This window comes from Myripristis murdjan, chromosome 4, assembly GCF_902150065.1.
Source record: "Myripristis murdjan chromosome 4, fMyrMur1.1, whole genome shotgun sequence".
Taxonomy (NCBI): Eukaryota; Metazoa; Chordata; class Actinopteri; order Holocentriformes; family Holocentridae; genus Myripristis; species Myripristis murdjan.
Window position 1 is genome coordinate 19,195,361 of NC_043983.1, and position 22,904 is coordinate 19,218,264.

The 22,904-nt window shown below is 37.6% G+C and overlaps 1 protein-coding gene across 3 annotated transcripts in view; it reads right to left on the reverse strand.

Annotated features, from left to right (window-relative positions):
* Window positions 1-22,904, reverse strand: part of lpp (LIM domain containing preferred translocation partner in lipoma) — a 179,331-nt gene that overhangs the window by 132,804 nt on the left and 23,623 nt on the right. For 2 of the 3 annotated variants that reach the window (XM_030048859.1, XM_030048858.1), the window contains one exon: window positions 19,129-19,223. The gene's annotated coding sequence lies outside the window, so the exon portion shown is untranslated. Of the gene's footprint in view, window positions 1-16,949; window positions 17,040-19,128; window positions 19,224-22,904 lie in introns of those variants that run through there. The other variant, XM_030048860.1, reaches the window with a different exon arrangement.

The window sequence follows — 22,904 nt, forward strand, 5'->3', positions numbered from 1 at the left end:
TAAAACTCTTTTTGGCAACATTTTTGGTGATAAGCAGTGATTTCAGTACTGTTTTTGCACTGTGCTTTTTAAAGAGATCACTTTGTCTGTGTAGCCATTGTGGATATAACTGTTTGTGCTAGCTACCCAGCTCTTCTATTTATTACAAACAACCCACATTTATTACAATGGATCACTTCCTGTTCACCAGAGCATTTTTCCACCGAAAGGCCTACATGTCTTACATTTGGAACAGCAAACATGAGGGAACAGATCCATGCTCTACAACCTGCATGTAGTTGATATTAGTTGTGTACGATGCCACACAATACTGACATAAGTTAGGTGAATGGGTCCCCACACACATATTTCTATCCAGAGGCTTAATTTAATTCTGCATTTTTATTTTTTGATCAGCAGGCAGACCCAGACGTCTTGGCTTTCAAAACCCTCTTCAGTGTGCTGATACACTGTATATCTTGCAGCCTATATATCACAGCTGCAGGCATTTACTTGACAATCATGTTTCACAGATACAACAGCAAACATAAAAGATTCAGAGATAAATTAATTGGTGAAAAAGATTAATACAATGGACATTTAGCTATAACTCATTTTATTCAATCACATAATAAATATTCAAGATTCAAGAAATTCAAGAAATATCTAAATGAAAATATGTAAAGTAAGTGCCAATTACGTCAAATTTCAGATCTATGAAGAAAAGAAAAGAGTCATTGCATTAAATGTATTAATATATTGCTACAACACTTATTGTAGTACAATCTATGTCTCTATCTTGTGGTGCTTAACAGAAAATCAAAACCCAGCAAAAAATCAAAAGAGATCCAGCTCTACAGGCTTGAACGTCTAAACATAACATGAGAATGAATGGTGGCAGTATAAAAATGGTAATCACATTATGCTAATAATAGTTTATAATACTAAAGCTATGGCTACGATTTTTAAAGAAACTGTTTGACTCTAATAAATCAAGGAAAATCAGAAAAGGGACAAATTAAAGTGTCAGGGACGTAGCTAACCTAACACAGTGACTGGTAGGTATGAATAGTCTGTCAAAAATATTCTTCACAGACTTTCAATAACTTTTCAAAGCACCACATCAAATCTCTATTATGGATTTCAAGTAATAACTGTGACCAAAATGTCAGAAAAGATTTTAGTGAATATGATTCATAAAATCATATGTAACTGTAAAATTAAGGTCATTTTATCTCCAAGACAATAATTTGCAATGCTCCAATGCTTAGGATGTCTGTAGTTTGGTCTGTGGATGGTGACTCTCTCATTTCCACTCCTGTATCTACAGAATACAACAACCTCAGTATTTAGATGGCGGCTTTTCTTTTTTTCCATAATCTTCAATTCTGCTCACTACCTCGCTTATAATTAAGAAGCATATGATATTCATAACTACAGTATTAGGATAGAAAGGTATGGCTTCTGAGGGAAGATCCCCATCCTCATAAACCTTTTTTCCTGATCAAAAAATTGTATTAAATAATTTTGAAATTATCCAAAAAGAGCATTTTGAAGGAAATAATCTAATATTTCCAGCTTTATAAATAGTGATTCATGCATTTCAATTATGTTGCAAAAATTGAAAGCTGAATTGACTCACTCAGTGCACTCACCATGTGATCCACATGCTCATTTGGTGGAAAATACACTGACTTTTGAAGAGCTTCTTTTTTACATCAGTGCTTATTTGAGTAGAAGCCTTACAGTACAGAATTGATTGCATCACTTATCTTTGGCAAACCACTCATGGCTATAAACTGTCTGTGATACTGAACCTTACTGCAAGTGCACTGAATGTACAGGTATATAGTAAATGGTTTTTGGGTCCTTAAATGTTTTCTGAATGGGATTTTTTCGCCCCATTTTAACTGAGGGCCCCTTCAGAGACAGTATGTATAACATGCAAAGTGAACAAAAAATGGCAAAATGTGTTTATGGCATGTCAACATACAATATGTGAGAGAGATTAAGTAAAAATATGATATGGGTTGGTGAGAACGTGCTGCACAATAATGCACATAAACTCAGTGCACATAAAAGCACACACACAAAAGTTTTGACTGACTGGGAGTATAAAGGCTGGCAATGGAAATGTCCCAACATCGCAGCTGCATTTTGTATGAACCTCATTCGGTACTGACTCTGTAAGGTACCAAGTGGAGGGAGGAAGCGGTGTAGCGACCCAGAAGTGTGCAAAAAGAGAGAAAGAGACAGACAGCATCGGTGGTAAAGCAAGCTAGACAGTGATTGTAAGTGAGTGACTGGTGTATAGTGACCTTGTAGAGGCAGGTCAACAGTGGTCAAGTATGGAAACAGTGAATGAAGAAAGAGAACGAAGCAGCAACAAACAAACACTTTGCGAAGGTTCTCAATCACCTCAACCACAAGAGGCTCTTCATCATACAGACACACACACTAACACACAGGACCAAACACATGATCCCCTCCAGGCTACAGCTGGTGGAGACAAAAAAGGTATTTTATAATTGTAACATTGTCTTCAGTGACATTTTGATAAATTTTAGTAGGAATATTAAATCATTAACACAGTATCATATATCAGACTGAACTGTTGCATGAATGTAGCACTACTATGTATGGACAATGTACTCTGTAACCTTTTGCTTAAACGAGCAAAAGTTTAGTAGGGCTGCACAATCAATCATTTATTCCTTCTATCATCATAATATGAGTGTCCAAGAAAAACTTATTGCAAGGGACTGCAATGAGTAACTAAATTTAACAACTCAAATACCATGCTATTCACTTTTGAACATGCAAACCACAAACAGATTCTGGCCAATCACACAGGACCCACCAACCAGGATTCTGTCTGATTGTTCAGAATGTGGGAATATATGTCTTTCTTTTTATTTTTTGGTTTTAGTAAGAAAAAGGCATAAGCCTTTTATTATCTGGGTCAATTTTAGCAATATAATGGACCAGAGACACTAGAACACCAATGTCTACCACATGTCATATTGTTAGTGCAGTGTTCAACAACATTATCACCTATCACATATTCTCCAGATATTATGCAGGCCCATTGTGAAGTCATATTCAAATGAAACCATTAACATCTCCATGCAAAGTCCTCTAAATGAAGCATTTTTGCTTGGAACAGAACCTGAAATAAGCACAGACTTCATAACTGGGAGAAACAAATATTCTTACAAATATCCTTGTTCTAAAACCATCAACCTACAGTATATAGAGTTAAATATAAAGCTACTTACAGCAAACGAGAAATAACTGTTTGGGGTGTATTTGTCAATGCTTTTATCATTGAAAAAAAGTCTAAAATTTGACAGGGCTAGAAAGCTAGTCTAGCAAGTGCAATCCCTGGAAGGTAGTGAGACAGATGTACAGCTTTGGTTTGTCTGACTCACTGACTTGATTCTACAACAAATGAAAGTTGGTTGAAGGGATTTTAGAGATTATGGTATGCCCTCATAAAATTCAGCATCTCATGTGCTAGATCTGTCTGATGTCAAAACCAAGTGACCTGAGGCCCGATGCGTGAGAACCCTCTCAACCTCAGCTTAAACCCACCCTACAGCTATAACCCTAAAAGGTCACTCTAGCAAAAGGATCAAATGATGATAAGCAAACTGTGTATATAGGCTATGCGTCAACATTGAGGGTGCTTGCCCCCATGATTCCTGATCCACAATGCACGCTGGGTCATATACAATTGGATAATCCATTAATGAAGCAGATTCTGGGGTGACCTGCTAAAACCCAAGCCATAGTCTCTAACCTCCTATGTACTTAGCTCTGACACGAGAATAGGGCAAATAAATGTACATGTGGAGTGATAAAGAAGCTTTTCTCTTCTTATGCACTGACAAACTGACAGTGTGCAGCAGCCCCTTCCATCTCTCCCTCCGCCTCCTCCCATTCCCTTTTAATAGCATTGGCAATGCTTTAAAGTCTAAATCTTACTGCATTAGTGCCCATAACAGCATCATAAATCTTTAGTTTCCATTTGGTTAAGCCTTGGCTTTTTATTTTTGTTTATTTGTTTTTATATCCTGCTTGGAATCCAATATAGGTTAATAAGTATAAGCAACTGATTGACATTATAAGCAATATCTGACAGGAGGAGCTGAGAAAGTACTCACATTGAGTGCAAATATAATGATGTCTCTTAAGCAGCAATCATTACTTGGTCAAAACCACCAATACATTATATTCATACTCATAATCCAAACATCTTCATTAACACATCATGATATCATGATATTTAAAAAATGCTGTACATCATAAATAGGGTAATGGGCCTATGTATTTCCTCGGCAGCAATCTTTTTAAGCTACATAAACCAATGCGGATTGGTGCTTTTGATTCCACAAAGCACTAATTAGATCCCTGCTAATTTCATCTTATCATCTAAATATTGTGGCAAATTAAAACACTTCAATCAAGTGATTCTCTCACAATCGCTCATGCATGTAGGACTACCAAAAGGTCATCGTAATCAAAAGCCTATAGTTAGGGGGAAACATAAACTACATATATATGTATATGTCATCTAACTAATAACATATCAGTTACTGTGACATACAGTGGAGCCAAGAGGTTACGTATGCAAGATAAATGCATGAGAGAGTAATTCCACAATGGCTATCACCACAGTGTAACTGTATTAACTAAACACTGATTGTTAACTACAGTGGAGGCCTACTTTTTGTAACATATTAACAATGGACAGTTAGGCTATGATGTTCATTATTACAGACCATATAAACCAATAATTGTATTATATAATAAAGCTTCTTTTACCTTGTAATTTATGGAAAGTACTGTTGTATCATGCTGGTGCAGTAAACCAAAGATGAGGTTATAGCTTTCAAATGCAGAGAAATTAAACTTCAATGTGAACAAAAGCACAAAATCCCTCATCAAATAAAGCTTTACACTGGACAAAGTTTCTTACAATATTCCCTGACATAAAGAGATAACCAGAAATATCAGTGGGGTTGCTAATGTACTAAAAGTGAAATCACAGGTAATCAAAGGCAGTGGATAAGTTATTGTTTTGAACTAAATAAGATTGCTAAAAATGCTCTGTGAGCTACAAGATGTGTCTTGTAGCTCACAGAGTGTCACTTCCCACTACATGACCATCATCTAACTATAAGTTAGAAACTGCCACAAAAGGGTGGCCCGCTGTATACAGACTTACAGTACCCTCAAGGAATTTTAGCTAGGTTTGTCCAACTGAGATTTACAATTTATTTTTAAAGGGAGACTTTAAGCAGCACCAATACAAGCCCTGACAGCATGCAGCATTGCAGAAACTCACCATACAGTTGAAATCACGTAAAAGACAGTAAGGTACAGTGTGGTGTATAAATTCAAAAGACAATCAAAAACATAAAAATAGAAACAAAGTATAAGCTCTCTTAGAATAGTATCCAGTTAGCAAATTCACAGGATCAAAACCTTTTTAACTCTTGAACAAGACAAAACAAAGGCACGTCCTTATTCATCATATTAAAAGGCTGACTCTGAGTCAACTCTTGAAATTATGAGTCAGATACAGGCCTAGTAATTCTCAAAGCGTTTTTTATATATACAGTACAGGCCAAAAGTTTGGACACACCTTCTCATTCAATGCGTTTTCTTTATTTTCATGACTATTTACATTGTAGATTCTCACTGAAGGCATCAAAACTATGAATGAACACGTGGAGTTATGTACTTAACAAAAAAAGGTGAAATAATTGAAAACATGTTTTATATTCTAGTTTCTTCAAAATAGTCACCCTTTGCTCTGATTACTGCTTTGCACACTCTTGGCATTCTCTCGATGAGCTTCAAGAGGTAGTCACCTGAAATGGTTTTCACTTCACAGGTGTGCCTTATCAGGGTTAATTAGTGGAATTTCTTGCTTTATCAATGGGGTTGGGACCATCAGTTGTGTTGTGCAGAAGTCAGGTTACTACACAGCCGACAGCCCTATTGGACAACTGTTAAAATTCATATTATGGCAAGAACCAATCAGCTAACTAAAGAAAAATTAGTGGCCATCATTACTTTAAGAAATGAAGGTCAGTCAGTCCGGAAAATTGCAAAAACTTTAAATGTGTCCCCAAGTGGAGTCACAAAAACCATCAAGCGCTACAACCAAACTGGCACACATGAGGACCGACCCAGGAAAGGAAGACCAAGAGTCACCTCTGCTTCTGAGGACAAGTTCATCCGAGTCACCAGCCTCAGAAATCGCAAGTTAACAGCAGCTCAGATCAGAGACCAGATAAATGCCACACAGAGTTCTAGCAGCAGACCCATCTCTAGAACAACTGTTAAGAGGAGACTGCGCAAATCCGGCCTTCATGGTCAAATAGCTGCTAAGAAACCACTGCTAAGGAGAGGCAACAAGCAGAAGATATTTGTTTGGGCCAAGAAACACAAGGAATGGACATTAGACCAGTGGAAATCTGTGCTTTGGTCTGATGAGTCCAAATTTGAGATCTTTGGTTCCAACCGCCGTGTCTTTGTGAGACGCAGAAAAGGTGAACGGATGGATTCCACATGCCTGGTTCCCACTGTGAAGCATGGAGGAGGAGGTGTGATGGTGTGTGCCTTCAAAATTGAAGGCACACTGAACCAGCATGGCTACCACAGCATCCTGCAGCGACATGCTATCCCATCCGGTTTGCGTTTAGTTGGACGATCATTTATTTTTCAACAGGACAATGAGCCCAAACACACCTCCAGGCTGTGTAAGGGCTATTTGACCAAGAAGGAGAGTGATGGAGTGCTGCGGCAGATGACCTGGCCTCCACAGTCACCGGACCTGAACCCAATCGAGATGGTTTGGGGTGAGCTAGACCGCAGAGTGAAGGCAAAGGGGCCAACAAGTGCTAAACACCTCTGGGAACTCCTTCAAGACTGTTGGAAAACCATTTCAGGTGACTACCTCTTGAAGCTCATCGAGAGAATGCCAAGAGTGTGCAAAGCAGTAATCAGAGCCAAGGGTGGCTATTTTGAAGAAACTAGAATATAAAACATGTTTTCAGTTATTTCACCTTTTTTTTGTTAAGTACATAACTCCAAATGTGTTCATTCATAGTTTTGATTCCTTCAGTGAGAATCTACAATGTAAATAGTCATGAAAATAAAGAAAACGCATTGAATGAGAAGGTGTGTCCAAACTTTTGGCCTGTACTGTATATATATATAACAATTAAAAGATTCAATTCATTCACTATGTCAGTTTTTGGCCTATTCAAAAGTTCAGAAGAAACTTAAAATAAAACAGAGAGGCTCATACAATGTTAAGAGCAACTTGGAAGCATTTAGAGGCTTCAGATAGGGTTAGAGGCACAACAATAAATGCCTGTATCATCAGCATATAGATAAAAATTTACTGCACGCCCCTTCTGTTACAAATGTTGTTCACTAATCATCTCACTGCGACGGGTTATGAAACCTTAACTTAGCAAGCATTCCAAAAGAATAGCGTCATTAAAATGTTGACTGGCATTATTTAAAATCATCACTGAAGAACGTGCCACTGTGCTGTATCTTCTCACTGTGCTTCAAAACAGCTCAATGGGACACTTGATTAGCCTTAAATAACCATGACATATTCCTAATTCAAAAACGGGAGACTAAATCTGATAAGTTTTTAAAAAATGTTTTCTATCAGGCTTTAATGACTGGCTACACACACGTTACAACTTGTGATCAAACAGGTATTTTTCCACCAACTTTGCTCACATATGAGGTGAGCTAATGTAGGTAACAAGTTGACTCTTCCCAATGTGTGATTACAGAGTGAGCCTCCGATTTTTGAAAAGGAGATATGGTTTTTAAAGGGTTAAACCATTGGTCCATTGAGCTGTATTCAAGCACTGTGAGAGGATGCAACACAGTGATATGTTCCACAAAATCTAAAGAAATGATGCAGGGTGATATTTTAATACGGTCTGTCTTTAACATCTCCTAATTTTTTTTTTTTTTTCACTAATTTAGTCTCCAATTGAAATTATGAATTTTACCCAGACTTTCTGTGAATAATGGCATAGCATGAAGTACACAGTAGTGGCACGCAATGGTGTGTATAACTGGCATCATTCTATGCCAATTTTATGCCACTCAGAGAGTAACCCCACAATGTTAGATTGGAAAGCCTGACAAATTCCATAAAGGTCCCGTTAGATGTTACAAAGCTTGTAAAAATGCTAGCTAACCTTCCCTATAATTGCGCTATCCACTCCATACCATTATTTCTATCATATAGGAACAAATATCCAGCACTGGAGCTTTGGCATCCAGAAACTATAGAGGCATTTTGGCTAGTTTGGCAATACCTAGCTGTCTACTGTCAGCCAGTCCATGGAGAATTAATTATGCAAGGATACTGAGGATTCATTGAGACCTGGTTGTATGTGACATGACTGTATGAAAACAGATTAGATAGAAAACAGATTGGAATTTTAACTATGCTTGTGTTGACAACCTGAAGGAGATTTTTTTTTTTTTTTTTTTACAATGCATTAGTCAAATTTCCACAATGCTGGTGATTATCATTTGGGTAACTTTATAACAGCAAGTCCTTTGTTAAAATTATACCAAGAAAGCAAGAAATGTAATTCTTAGAGAACTGGACCTTTAAAATTACACACAGATACCATATGATGGTCTTGTGGGTAATGAAATCTTATTACTCATCAAGCTTTCATACACACCAAAATACATCAAGCAATTCCCTTAGAATCAGACAGAAACATACAATCAGAGGCAGCCTTGATGAATGGATACTCGAAGAGGGGCTACTGTGAGGTTATGTGAAGAGAGAGAGTCCCAGGTGTAACAATGCCAGAACAAGGATAGTGACTTCCAGCCAAGAGAATGATTTGGGTCAGTAGGTAATTGCATTCCTGGACCACAGGGGACTTGTTGGCAATTAATCCTGCCAGCAAGCCACGTGAGATATGCACACGTTCAGTGTGCCAGTAGACTGATAAATGCTGCTCAGTTAACTTAGCTCTGTCAAAGTGTGATATGGTGAAGTTGCTACTGCTGACACTTTGTTAGGTAATGCAATTACAATGACACAGTGAGACTCTGACATTCAAAAAATACTTGAATGTACTTGGAAACAGCGGCCTTCTCAGAATGGGATCGAAAGTTTCCTGCAAAAACGACTAACTACGATTTTTGCATTGACCAATACAGGCCTAAATCTAGACCTAAATAAAACATTATCTTTTTCAAAACTGATATCCTTGAACAGCAGATTTCAACCCACAGGGTGACACCTAAATATTCAAAACTAAGTAAGGCTAAGACTTATATTCAGCAAGATTTTTTGTCATAAGCGTACCAATGCCTACCTTTCTTCTTCATATTTAAGTTCAATAGCGAAACCCCTGCTAAGTTAAAAGGCAAATTCACAATGGCTACTCCTGAAGGCAAATAACACCAGCTTTAAAGGGTCATTTACATTCCTTTCTGAACCCATAACACTGCTGGTATATTTAATATCCCATTATAGCTCCTTACAGTCATTTACGATCTCCCTTTTCTCACCATTGTGCTTTGGAATGTGAACACTATTAAGAGATGTTTAAATCAATTCATAGATGTGAGACTGAAGGTAACATTTTAAAAATATTACTAATTAAAATATTAAAAGGAAAAACAAATGGTTAATGAAATTAATATTAGATATAGTACATTAAAATTCAGTATATCTGAGCTTTCTTTCACATTGCGAAGTAAGTCAATGACTACCTGTGTTGTGCATTTTTTAAAACCTCAACACTGTCTACATGAATAATGAAGTCAAATTTTTGCTCTCCTAATGATTATGAATATTATTAAATTAAGCTGTTTGCATACACAAGAGACAGAGGTTATTTTAATATTCCCACATTCCTGGCATCTTTGACCAGAACTTGCCCTCTGAGTAGATTCATTCTTACTTTGAATTAGAGCTAGGGAATAAAACAATAATTAACAAACAATAATTATTGCAATATATTATCGCAAAATGTTTTTCTTCAGTATAAATATAAAGAGAACCAATAATATACCAATAAATTTCAACCTAATTAATTGACACATAAATATCCTGTCTAAGACTAGCCAGCTTGCACCAAAATGACACACAAAATAGCCAATCGCATTACAGGAATAGAGAAAGGACTGGTTGCATGCCCGGTTGTATGCCCGCTTTGAGTCAGGTGACACACACACACAGGAAACTGCACAATGTATTGTTTTCGTAGACTGAAGGAGATTAGCATAATGAGCCCTCTCATTCTCCAGATTTCACTCAGAGGCAAAAACTAACCTTTAAAGTATCTGCCCAGCCATTTATTAAACCCCTAAAAATTACCTTGATTCATCAATATTTTCATCAATATTTCACATATTCATATTTAGAAGTTTTTTCACTAAAACACATTTTGTCAGGCCTTAAAATGGCTTACACATAACTCTACACACTCTACACTGTGTCAATTTAGTTTGTGGGGATTTATGAGCAAGCAAATAGTCCCTGATATGTCTTGTAGCATTTGAAAAACACCATATGGACATATTAACAAGTTTAAAATCATGAATTTCATCAGAGGGGGGCTTTAAATGTCACATAACAATGATTTAATATGTATTGAGATATTATTGATATTGAATGATTTTATTGTGTTAACATTTTGTAAAGTTGTCACACAAGCCCGGATCTGTGTGTAGTGGGATGTTGGACCACTCTTAGAGACGTTATTTAAGAGATGAATGAAGTGGAAACGCTTCACCCTCTGCACTCAAGAACTTCCCATAACAGCTAAATGATATTTTGATCTGGCGATAAAAGCTGATGAAAGCTGAGAAAGACATTTGAACACCCTTCACAGAACCGCCAAGGATGGGGCGACATGCTTATCTCATGATATGATTTGATGCGCAGTATGGGGTTCACCGTTCAGTGCTACCATGACATTATTCCATAAGTAAGTTAAATGACGACAAATTAAGGCTGTCAATTATGTCAATTTCAGAGCCAAAAATGTTTTCAGTAATGGTGCTGGCTTGCTAAAAGGTAAACAATTAAAAAAATGTATCATTATTCAAACCAAACAAAATTTGAATGAAGTTGTTGTGAAATGGTGATTTTCATTTTATAAATCTTATGTAGGTTTAAATCATATCCAACATTTTATGATCTGAGAAAAATGCTGAAAGACACACATGCACAGAGTAACAATAACAACTGACTGAAGTAAACCATCTCACCACACACAAAGTTGTTTCCTGAATCAGAGAATCCACAATACTTCATTCTAGCAGCTGCAATGAAAAATGGGTTTTAGAAGCCAAAAGCCTCTTTCTCAATCTGAGAGATCTTACTTCTTCATTTGTTCTAAATTAGTGCAACATGTTTCAATCACATAACATTGCAAATTGAATTTAATGCAAATTAGACCCTGTGTCAAGGGTCTAAATGCATTTCCTGGAGAAAGTAATCAAACCTCTTGACTTTTTCTGGGTATTGTGGTGTAACAGCCTGAATTAAAACGGGTTACACAGGCTCTCTGTCAATGATGTACACAGTGACCCATTATGTCAATGTGAATGTTTTTTCATAAATGTTTCAAATCAATTCAAATGGATGCCACCGCGTTTTGTGAAAGTAAGAATTCAGTCGAGTTAAACTACATCCAAACTCCTTTGCATGTCCTTGACATGTCTGTGCAACGCAAGTGTTACTGTGTCCAGTGCAGCAGACTGTAAAAGAACAACACATGTCTAAGTTACCAGAGAAGTGCATGTCAGAGCAGAAACACCAATGATGAAGACCAAGGAGCTATCTGCAGAATTCAAAGACAAAGGTATGGGGAGGAAAAGATCTGGGGAAGGACATGAAACAATTCACAAGCTGTTGCAAGTTCACAAGATCACAGTAGGTTTTATTATTATCAAATAATTAAAAAATTAAAAAAAAAAAAAAAAAAAAAAAAATACAGAATTACCCAGACATTTCCAAGCTTTTGTTGTCCAACCAAACAGAGCAGCTGTGCAAGAAGGGCTTTGGTAAAAGAGGTGACCAGAATGCAAGGACCACTCTGACAGAGCTAAAATTTATTTTGCTGCAATGAGAGATCTTGCCAAAAGGACAACATCAACCACAGCACTTCGCAGATCTGGACTCTATATGACAGAGTGGTCAAAATGAAACCATGACTAAAAACAAAGGTCATGAAAGCAGCCAGCAGTATGCAAAAAGGAATGTGAAAGACCACATAGAGTGAGGCAAAAGATTCTGTAGTGTCCTCTGTAGAGTTTCATTGACAGAAATCTTGCATATCTCATCGCTCAGCTAACGCCATGCCCACCACCAAACATGGCCTGGACAGCATTATGGTATGGGGTTGCTTTTCGGAGGATCATACTGGTAGACTTGCAAGAATAGAGGAAACAATAAATGCATCCAAACACAGCCACATTCTTGAGGAGGACCTGCCTCAGAGTGTCAAAGTTGGAAACTGTCTTCGCTGCCAAATTGTCTTAAAAAAAAAAATTCTCTCAGGGAGGCTGAATACTTTCATTTTCTGAATAATTTAATTTTCAATCATTTTCCAATATACATCCACCATTCAAAAAAGTCTAATCATTTGTCAAAGAGAATCAAAATTAGGATGTACTTATTGTTATGGAGGTGACAGACTGATTTGTGTCTGCCTTTTCAAAATTAGGTCACTGTCTATGCTACTTTCTTTTTTCTATTAGCATGCTGTTAAATTTTGTAGTGTATTGGAATTTTTTATGTAATACATATATATGAACCCCAAAAAGGCTGTCATGGCACTGGCTCATAAAAATAAAAAAATACAAGCTCATAAAGAAAAGGAGAGTACTGCAATTTTACACATTAGTTGTGTTTTACACACTGCTGCATATGTTATCTCTGACCAGTGGGTCACGTAATAATAATTCATGCTTGAGACAGTAAAGTAAAAGTACACTGTACATCATTTATTATGAATGTATGTGTTCAATCTCCACTCTAAAACTCTCCAAAATGAAAAGCTGATCACAAGTTAAACAAAAAACAGAATGTAATCAACCTCTTAAAGTGATTCTCCTTAATAAGAAAGATAATCTCCTCCTCCTTAACTTGAGTCTCCTCAGCTCGGTTAGATCCTCAGTGTAATTGCTCTTGTTAATCATGCCTTAATTTGTTGACAAGATTCATTTGGAAGACTCACGCAATCTGGAAGATGCAAACATCTTGAAATTAAGGACAGCAAAGTAGAGTGAGGCCAGATTAAGTCACTTAAAGAGTTTTGCAGAAGCTGCCAAAGACTAAAGTAATACCATGATCAGTGTCTGTCAGCGCTCATTAAACTGGCATAGCTACTAAACTAACAGAAAACACTCTTGGTATTGTGACTACTAACAATACTGTATAAACTGAATTAATAAGAAACAGCTACTGAAATGAACATAACACAAAAAATCACCAGTAATTATGCAGTGTTTGATATAATTATGAACCTAACATTTGTTTAAACATACAAGGTCAGTCTCAGGATGAACAAAACATCAGCTACAGCATGATCTGACTTTATGGTTAAAGCTGAAATATGTTACTTTCTGCACGTTGTCGCTTTATGGTGACAAATTACAGCAAGACAGGGGAGCATCTGGGGTCGCAGAGTGAAAATTATTTACTCAAGCGTTGAAATTTGAAAGTAAAATACATGGGATGTAAATATGTTAATGTGACAGCAGGTTCATAGTAACTACAGTGCATGCTGCTGCTAGTACTGTGTATTTCACTCAGGTTGTCCAAAGATTATCTTCAGTGCTGCACCAGCTAATCTCTCTCTATCTGTGTGTTTCTGAAATTGCAACTGGAGCATCTGTAGTTGATTAATTTGGTTTTCAGTGTGGCGCTGTTTCAGCACTCAACCAGGAGAGATGCGACCCGACAAAAACTGATACTTTAGACATTTCTCTACAGCAAAAGAGAATCAGCAGCCACAGCAAACACGCTCAAACAAATGACAAGATTTCACCAGAATCAGTTTGTAAGGCAGAAAATAAAGTTAAAAACAGTGTCCAGGTTGAAAATGGCCTCGTTATGCTATACGTACTACTTCATACAGACCTCATACAAAACCCTTTTTTTTACCAGGAATGTTTATATGTATTACTGAATAGGAGAAAACGCACAGAATTCACAAGGGCTGTCCCGAACACCTTTTTTTGGTCTTCAAAGCTTCGGCAGCAATTATTCGATAGTATTTGAAGTTACGTTACGTCAGGTTGGGGCTTGCATATGAGGAATTTCCACTCCCCACACTGTACCCTGTGCGTCATGGCACACAGAGAAACTGTTATGGTGGAATCTGTAATAGCACTGCACCACTGAGGTGGAGTGGAAGAGGTTAAAAAAAAGTATTCGAATACTGATTTTGCTGTCAATTGTCATGGCAACAATCAAAGCTTTGAAGCTTCGACACATTCAGGTCAGCCTTAGAATCCACAGTATCCTAATGACTGCTGCAACAATTAAATAAGCAAAGAAAGAGTCGAGCAACAGTATTGTTATTAGATTGGAGTTAACATGCAGCAGTGTTCATTAAAATTGTTAAGAAAAAATGAAGATTGACACTTGGAAGCTAATAGGATGACAACCTGTAAGGCGGAAAAGCTGATGCAGTCCATATGTAATTTAAGATAAAAGCCATTAGATTATCACACCACACCATCATTAAAGTCAGCAGGGTCAGCCCTTACGGCTAAGTAAAATCGTTTACCTCTTCCCTCTACTTGTGAAGTGTGCTCGAGAAAAAAAAATGTCAGGCATCTGCCAGTATATGTTTGAAGTGTGAGAGTATGAGCCAGGAGGAAGGTCAGAATTGTTAAGGTGAGGCTATCAGTTAGATTGAATATTTAGGAAACCAAAATACTACGACCCACAACCCCACCTCACCCCTGGCACACACACATAAACACAACCACAGACACTTACGCACACACCTACAAGTCCCTCACAAAAAATACCACTAAATTACGTGGTTGTACATATTTCCCATTATAAAATTCCTCATTTATTCCATTCTATAGTTCAGTTGTTAGACAATGCATTTTTAACACCATTTGTTTTTCACCTTATACAAGCTCATATCACTGAAAAATAGCAGTGTACATGATCTCTCTCAGGGTTATGGAATTTCTCAGCATGGTGTTAAGTTTCCAAACTTATTCCAAACTTTCTTACCACTTCTGGTATGTATGTGTGTTGCTCCATATTTTAAACGTGCAAATAGTTGAAATCATTTTCCTTTATTTTCCGTGCTTTCCTGACCTGTGTAGGAACCAGTACATTGGTATTGTGACTTGTGTGTGGGGTTGGCAATGAGCAATAAGCTGCTTTAAATGTTCACTCTCTGAAGTTCATACAAATAGATATACAGGTTTCCCTCAAGTTTAGCCTACCACACAAAGCACATGGACACAGTTTTCAGACTGATGCAAAAATACAAACCAACAGATAAAAGCACTGCAACAGTTGCATTATACCTTACAATTTCCAGCTTTAATAAATAATGACATATTATATACCATATTAGCTGCCAGGTTAATCATGCAAGTTAATCTAAAAAGCCTAATGCATTTTTCAAATGTTCTTGATTTTGAAACAATAACCTGAAGGTGATAGGCCAGAGGCATTGCCAAACATCATGTCATGATCCCTGTCTGGCCTCCAGTGTTTCTCTGTGTTTCCCTGCCTCCTAGTCTGTCTCATTAGCCTGTTTGCTCTGCCATAAAGCCTTCAGCTACGCCAACCAACCATGCCACTTCAGGCCACGCCAGCCACCTTCCTCATGCTTGCATAAAACGATTGGACTATAAATCGATTAAATCCCTTAATTCGGATTTATGTATTAAATCAATGTACAAAAAAATGCTTCATCGTTATATCGAGATTTTGACTATGGATGTTATAACATTATAAAATCAGTTTCCAACAAGCCAAAAAATTCACTCATTTACACAGAACATGCATGCACAATAATGCATGCATGAATCACCAATCACATGATCATGGCCGCTAACATTCCCATCAATTAGTAGCAGTAGTTAGTAAAAAAAAACAAAAAAAAAAAACAGGAAAAATCTAGATTAAAATCGTGAAAAGATTTTATTTTTTCATTTATATCGCCCAGATCTAGTTTGCAGCCTGTTGATTAATAAACTTCCATGTTACACCACACCTGCCCACCTGAGTCTGCATTTGTGTTCACACCTGAGCCACATGACACATTATCCCACTGGAGCCCAGCTCTGTTCAGTACTGATTAGAGTTGCATGAACTAACAATTAATACTTAGTGGGTTACAGATCAGGCATATGCTGCAATATTAACATCTGTCACTCTGATGTACAGTATGGCCATACTTCTTCTGGATCAGATGGATGTCTTATGAAATTTCAGACTTGCCCCATCATTCCTGTCTTTTGCACAACAAAACCATGCAGAACACTCCACCCTTTCGGTGTTTCCAAACAACAGTAACCCCTGCCGTGTTTAAAACACTTAATAACTGCAGGCTAACAGCAAAACAAGGTCATCCTGTTGACATCTACTATAAATCAACAAGGAGCAAACATATCAGAGGAATGTTATAAACCATCTCACAAATTTAGAGTAAAAACATCATGTGGTGGGGTCGACTGAGATTGAGAATATTCTGCATAAAGCTTGTATGACACAGAAATAAGTCAACTTAATACTGTGAGTATGAGTATAGCAGACAGTCATTTAGCGTTTATGCTATGTATCAATCGCTGCCAAGACTTGGCGGACAGTAATTTTCACAATTGCTAGCCTCACCGTACACGAGCTAACACAGTACAAAGAGCATTAAAACAAAAGATGAGCACAGAATGATACTCACGGGTTCTCTTTGGATTACTGAAGCATACAACACTGACTAACTTCACTAAATGGTAGTCACTTGGAAAGATCCTCTCACCCCCAGAAAGCCTTATGCTGCTAAAATGACTCACATCCCCTCTTCCAACCTCTGTCAACCATCATGAGGAGGTAAACATTTCCAAATATGGAGAAAATATGAAGAAAGTATTGAGGGCAATATCAATTGGGCCTGCTTTTAGCTTGGAATGCCATATTTTGTGAGCCAGAGTCACTCAACAGAGCCAGTTCTGTGGTGCATACCTTTCACTAGGAATAATAATGATGATTGCAGAGAACTTTTCACAATTGATCTGGGTTTGTTCTGACCTAAGAAGGGTAACAGTGTCAGCCTGCCCTGCATGCTCCATTTTTAAGGGTAAGTAATCAAAAAGTGAAGAAGACTAAGTTAGTCTAATGCTGCAAATGGTAACTCATTGATCACTGCAAAAATGTAGGGAAGAATTACTATGGTATTATAATTAAAGTTTGACAGAAGATTATTGCATGGCTCCAAGTATCACTGAGAGGTGTGATAGAGTTATAACTAGATGAAAAGTTATGCTTTCAAATTATATCATTAATCATCACACTCTAGTATTTACTAATTCCATGAACCAAGAGGTAGAGTTGTCATTTATCATGGGGCAGTGTAGTGGACCACCACTATAACCATTTATGGTATCATTGTGAATTGTAAAAAGAGTTGCCAACTCTGCACCGTTTATGAAAGCGGTGCAAATCTCACAGTCGATTTATTTTAGTGTGAATGTATGTCTAGGGTAAAAAAAAATATGGGAGGCATTCACCCACATGTTCAAATGTTCAAGTAATCAGGCACATCGTTTACTTCTTTGCTCATCAAACCACCAGGGCAGGATTAACAGGTGAAGATAGCCCATTTACTGTGGGAGGCTGTCCTGCCACACAGAATATCTTCAAGTGATTAAGAAGGTATAATTAAAGTTTGACTACTTCCCATGAGTGCAGCAGGTCAGCGGAGGTCATGACAATATTAACAGCAGCTAAGAGAGAACATTAAGCAGCACTGTCTGGACTGGATATGTAGTGTGGCATTCCTTAACTTGAGAGTGATAGTTTTCTGTAACAGGAGAACCTCCTTCACCACAATCCCCATGAAATGGAGCTCATTTAGAGGATTTCAATTTTGGAAGTCTTAAACACTGGAAAATATTAACCATACATGTTCGCACATGATAAAAAAATATCTGTGCAATTAAAATGCTGTGTCTGTTATGAGCACAAATGAGCATTTCAAGTGTATGAATCTAAGTTATATGTCCTCTATCCTTTATCGTCTATCTGTCTGTTTGTATTTTTCGTTTGTTTGTTTTTAATGCTGCAGTGCCCATGATAGGTTACTAAGTGTGTCTGTCTCTGGAAGATCCTGTGACGTGCTGACTCACTAAGGCTAGGCACGCTGGGGCAACCCATACAACCTGCTTTCAACCACTTGTCACAGAGCTGTTCCACCAAAGAAGTTTAGGTTAAGTGTCTTGCTCAAGATCTCATTTGCAAAAGTTTTTGAGGGAGGGTTGAGCAATACTTCCTACATTCTATGTCCATATTTCCAGTTAGTCTGGGAATTTAAACCCACAACCTTTTAGTCATAACTTCATATTCGCAAACCATCAGGGTATTACCGTCAGACATGAAAGCACGAAACCAAAGCAATTCCCCTTTCTAATGTGGTCACAAAAAAGCAAGGCCAAAATGTATTAAAGAGTGCAAAACCACATTGTTTTCAGCCAGTTTCTTCCTAGTGCACAATCTCAAAAAATTCAAAGACGCGAGGTGGGGAAAGAGAGCAAATAGGGGGTTTTGCATGTGATAATAAAACACTCATCTCTGCTTGGGTGTTGTAACAATTTTCAGAGCAATCTCATAGCATTTCTAAAAGCATTTGGCACAGCCAAAGGCAAAATATCATCTGAAATCATATATCACCAAGGTGTCGCCAAAAACTGCAATACAGCTAAGGTTTTAGCCTATATTTATTCAAAAAGTTGAAATTAAGCACAGAACTAACGCTTTTCAGATTATGGAAGACATCTGACTGTGTTCATAGCTCAAAAATGTGATTCAGTGCTGATTCACCATCTTAAAACAAGTGCCGCAAAGTACAAGAGAAAGTGCCATACCTTTTCTCCTCTCTGGATATATGGCCTTGTAGATGAAAGTCTTCAGTCACTTTGTCTTCTTATTGGCTGTAGAGATGCACTTTTATGTGTGAAATCTGTATATAAAAAGAGAACTCTGTTTTACTTGTCTAGGGAAACAGAATGGACAGGCCAAAGGAAAAAAAATGTGTTAAATAATCCATGCATATCAACATGTAGGATTTTTATGACTGTGTCATTCATCAGTGCAAGAAATGGACCTGAATGAAATCATGAATGAACTTGAGAGTACCTTGTCATTATGCATTTTTGCTTATTTTACACCAGGTACCTGTCACATTGTTGGAATATTAATTTATTGCAGAATATAATGTAAGAGAAAAACAAACCTGAAACTGCCAATACAGAAAATATTTCACCATAATGCAACAACAAACTGGAGAGGACAACAAACAGACAAAAAAGTAAAGGAAAAAGTTTTTCACATTTTCTGTGAAAGTATGACAGTATGCTGTAACTATCTTAGGTTAGTCACTCTGCCAAATTACTTCATTATATAACCAACTACTACTTGGATCAGCTCACACCAAACAGTGCAAAACACACTGCTCTATCACGGTTTCTGTTTCTTTACTGTGTACTTCAGACACCCGTCACTTCAGTGGAGAGGGTCTGAAGTGAAGAGGCATCCACGGGTGCTCAGCCTGGAGTGTGGACCTGGAGCATCACAGGTGGGACAATTCCCCTTACATCAAATACACAACAGCACACAATAGCACAATAGAGGAAACTATTCCATATTAAACCAACCCATTATTGTCTTCCTGTATTTTACTCATGATGTCATGAGTAAAAATTATGGACAAGGCCTTATTAAAAAATAGTATTACAGTGTATCACCATGGTATTCTAATATAAGACTATGTAAGCATTAGGCTACTGATGTAGTACAGCAGTAATGAAAAGCTTACTTTAATGCATTTTTTTTTCTTTTTTATATGTACAGTATTCCTCATTCATATGTGACACATTTTTTGTTTTTCAACTTTGTGACCAATTTTAATAAATGCTTGCTGGCAAGTTAACTATAATGTCTTTTTAGCTAACCCATTATGATCATGTTAACAAAACTGATTTGTACACAGGCTGACATTAAATAAGCTCATAGCATCAGATGAAGCCCATCTTGGGTGAAATGCTGGTGTTGGTATTCTGTCTGTGGACAATATACTTCTTTATTCTTATTTTGCTTTGCTTCAGCACTTGTTTTGCAGAGAGTTTGACGGGGATGAGCATCTCCTTCTCTCATCATTTGCAAACTTCCACTTCTCTGATGGACCTCCTTTAGAGAACTGGATGGTGCAAGCTATAATTGATAGGAGATTTCTGACACAACTGCAACGCCTCTCTAAGACATAAAGCACATGACATGCACACTATGTTCTTCAGTGCACTGAACTTGTAATAAAAATGCAAACATGTAGAATTTCACATTTAAAATAAATACCATGCCCGTGCTTTCCATCAGAGCTGGCTGTCAGATTGCTGATTATTCACTCCTTTCCAGGCAGCTACTTTTTAGCAGTAATTTATGTTTTTAATGAGGGTTTTTCTCCTGAATCTGATTCTCATGTTGGTAATAACAGCCAAACTGATCTCTCCATTTTATTTCACTTGGTTTTAGTGCAGTGCTAGTGCAGGATAGAGGAGCTTTGCTTTTTTTTCAAGCTGTCAGGGGAAACATAAAATTGCCCAGCGCTCTGATGTGAGGTGAACATGGGTGCCATGCCACTCACAGAGTCTGTCATTGTCCAACTTGCCAGTTCAGTTTGACTCAACACATTAAAAACTAGCAACTATCAAGAATGATTGAGCTAATTCGGCAATAACCTGTGAAAATGCTGTTATCTTCAAAATAATCATGGCGAAGTGCACTGTCTGTACACACAGACAGCCGGCAGTTGTTTTGCTGCTAGATACATCTTCCCTTTCAGTGAGAACATAGCATATATGTGACTCTGGTCCGCTAAGATAAGGTGTTTCATCTACCTACTGTACTTTACAGCCTATGGTGATCAGCTACTGATAAGTGTTGAGGTCACTTCTTATCTACCAGTGCAACTACTAATTTAATTGGACTTGTAATTAAGACATATTTTGAATGCAATAATGCAATCAAAATAAAGCCTCTTCATCAAAAAAATGTTTGCTAAGCAATCATGTCCCAGACCCTAGTTGACTACTCAATAACTTTGGCTGGTTTCTCAGTGTTCATGGAAATCTCCACACTATATAGGTAGATACTATAAAGAGTGCTGTTTTCAAACTAACACCCTGGCTACACTGAACACATAACGTATGCGGACCATTCATGGAGTGGATGCTGCAACACGGTGTTTCCACTGTAATCAATGAAAATGGCTACAACAGGGGTGAGAGCAGTGCGTAAGTGGCGTGTTTGTACCGCAGAGATTTTTACGTGAGGTGTGCACAGCTCTTTTCCACAGAAATGGGTCATAAAGTGTACACATTTTTTTTAATTAAACTACCAGTATACAGGAAATTATTCTGGCTTTGATCACCCTGTGGCCATTTATTTTGCCAGTACCAGGTGGCATTTGCTTAGTAACCCTTACGTAGCCTACTGCAGTCTGAAGACACAATCCCAAAATAAGCGCCCAACATCTTCTTTTGCCTATGACTCACACCACCCTACTCCATGCGAGACAAACTCCACTGCACATCCGCTATGAAAACGGTCCATGTTACATGTTCAGTGTAGCCAAGGCGTGAGTTTAATAAGAAGGTGCTAAATATCCAAGCGGTGTCTTGTCAGGCTTGTCAGTCTTGTCATGTAATTTTGCAATAATACCTTAGTATTTGGGTACTAAATGACCATGTAAAAAAAAAAACAGTGAGCAATTTATGGTAACACTCAAGGAAGTGCCACTGTCAAAAACATCCATACCATAATGATGTCATGACATCATCTCTAGCGTTCTACTCTAAAGCAGCGTGTTTTGACTGCAGGAAACTACTGCTGTTCCTTCCAGCTATGAGCATGCTCATTAAAATATGCCATGAAACAGTAGAACAACTTGACTAAACCTACCAGGGGGGCCAGGCTCAAAGGCAGTTGAGGGACTCTGCTTTTAACTTGAACATCATCAATGCTGTCAAATGTGTCCTTTTTAGCTAGAGAGTTTAAAGACAGTTCTGTTTAATGTTGCCCGAGTCAAAAATGTGTGGGAACGACACGGATGTATTCGGTTTGATGATAGAGCTCTCAGGGGACCTTGATGTTATTGATTTGAAATTCATATCAAAGTCAAAGTTTGAATTCAATGTTTCATCAGGAAAGAGAGATTTTTTAAAAAAAATCATCCTGCTACTTTTTTGTCTGAACAATGTCTTTAGTCTGGACGAGAGGTTCTTAAACTTTTTTAGCTGGGGAACCAAATTCTAATTTCAGACTCCTGTACTGGGACCAAGGCTCATTAAAACTCACTCATTTCCCACTTGCAGTGATGAGACGTACCCACAAACCATTTTAGGTCCTGACCTGTAGTTTAAGAATCAGAGCCTAGACATCATTGCTTCAGTGGCATGAAATGTATTCTTGACAGGGAAAAAATATCACAGCCATGTAAGTGCGGAAAAAAATCTAGATTACTTTTCAACAGCAATTCAGGCACAAAGAGGCAGCAGACAATGTAAGGCCATTTATGCCAGGTGTGCATTTGTTGGCTATGAGATGTTGGCTATTCACTTGCATCTTAGGTGACCCACGCAAATCC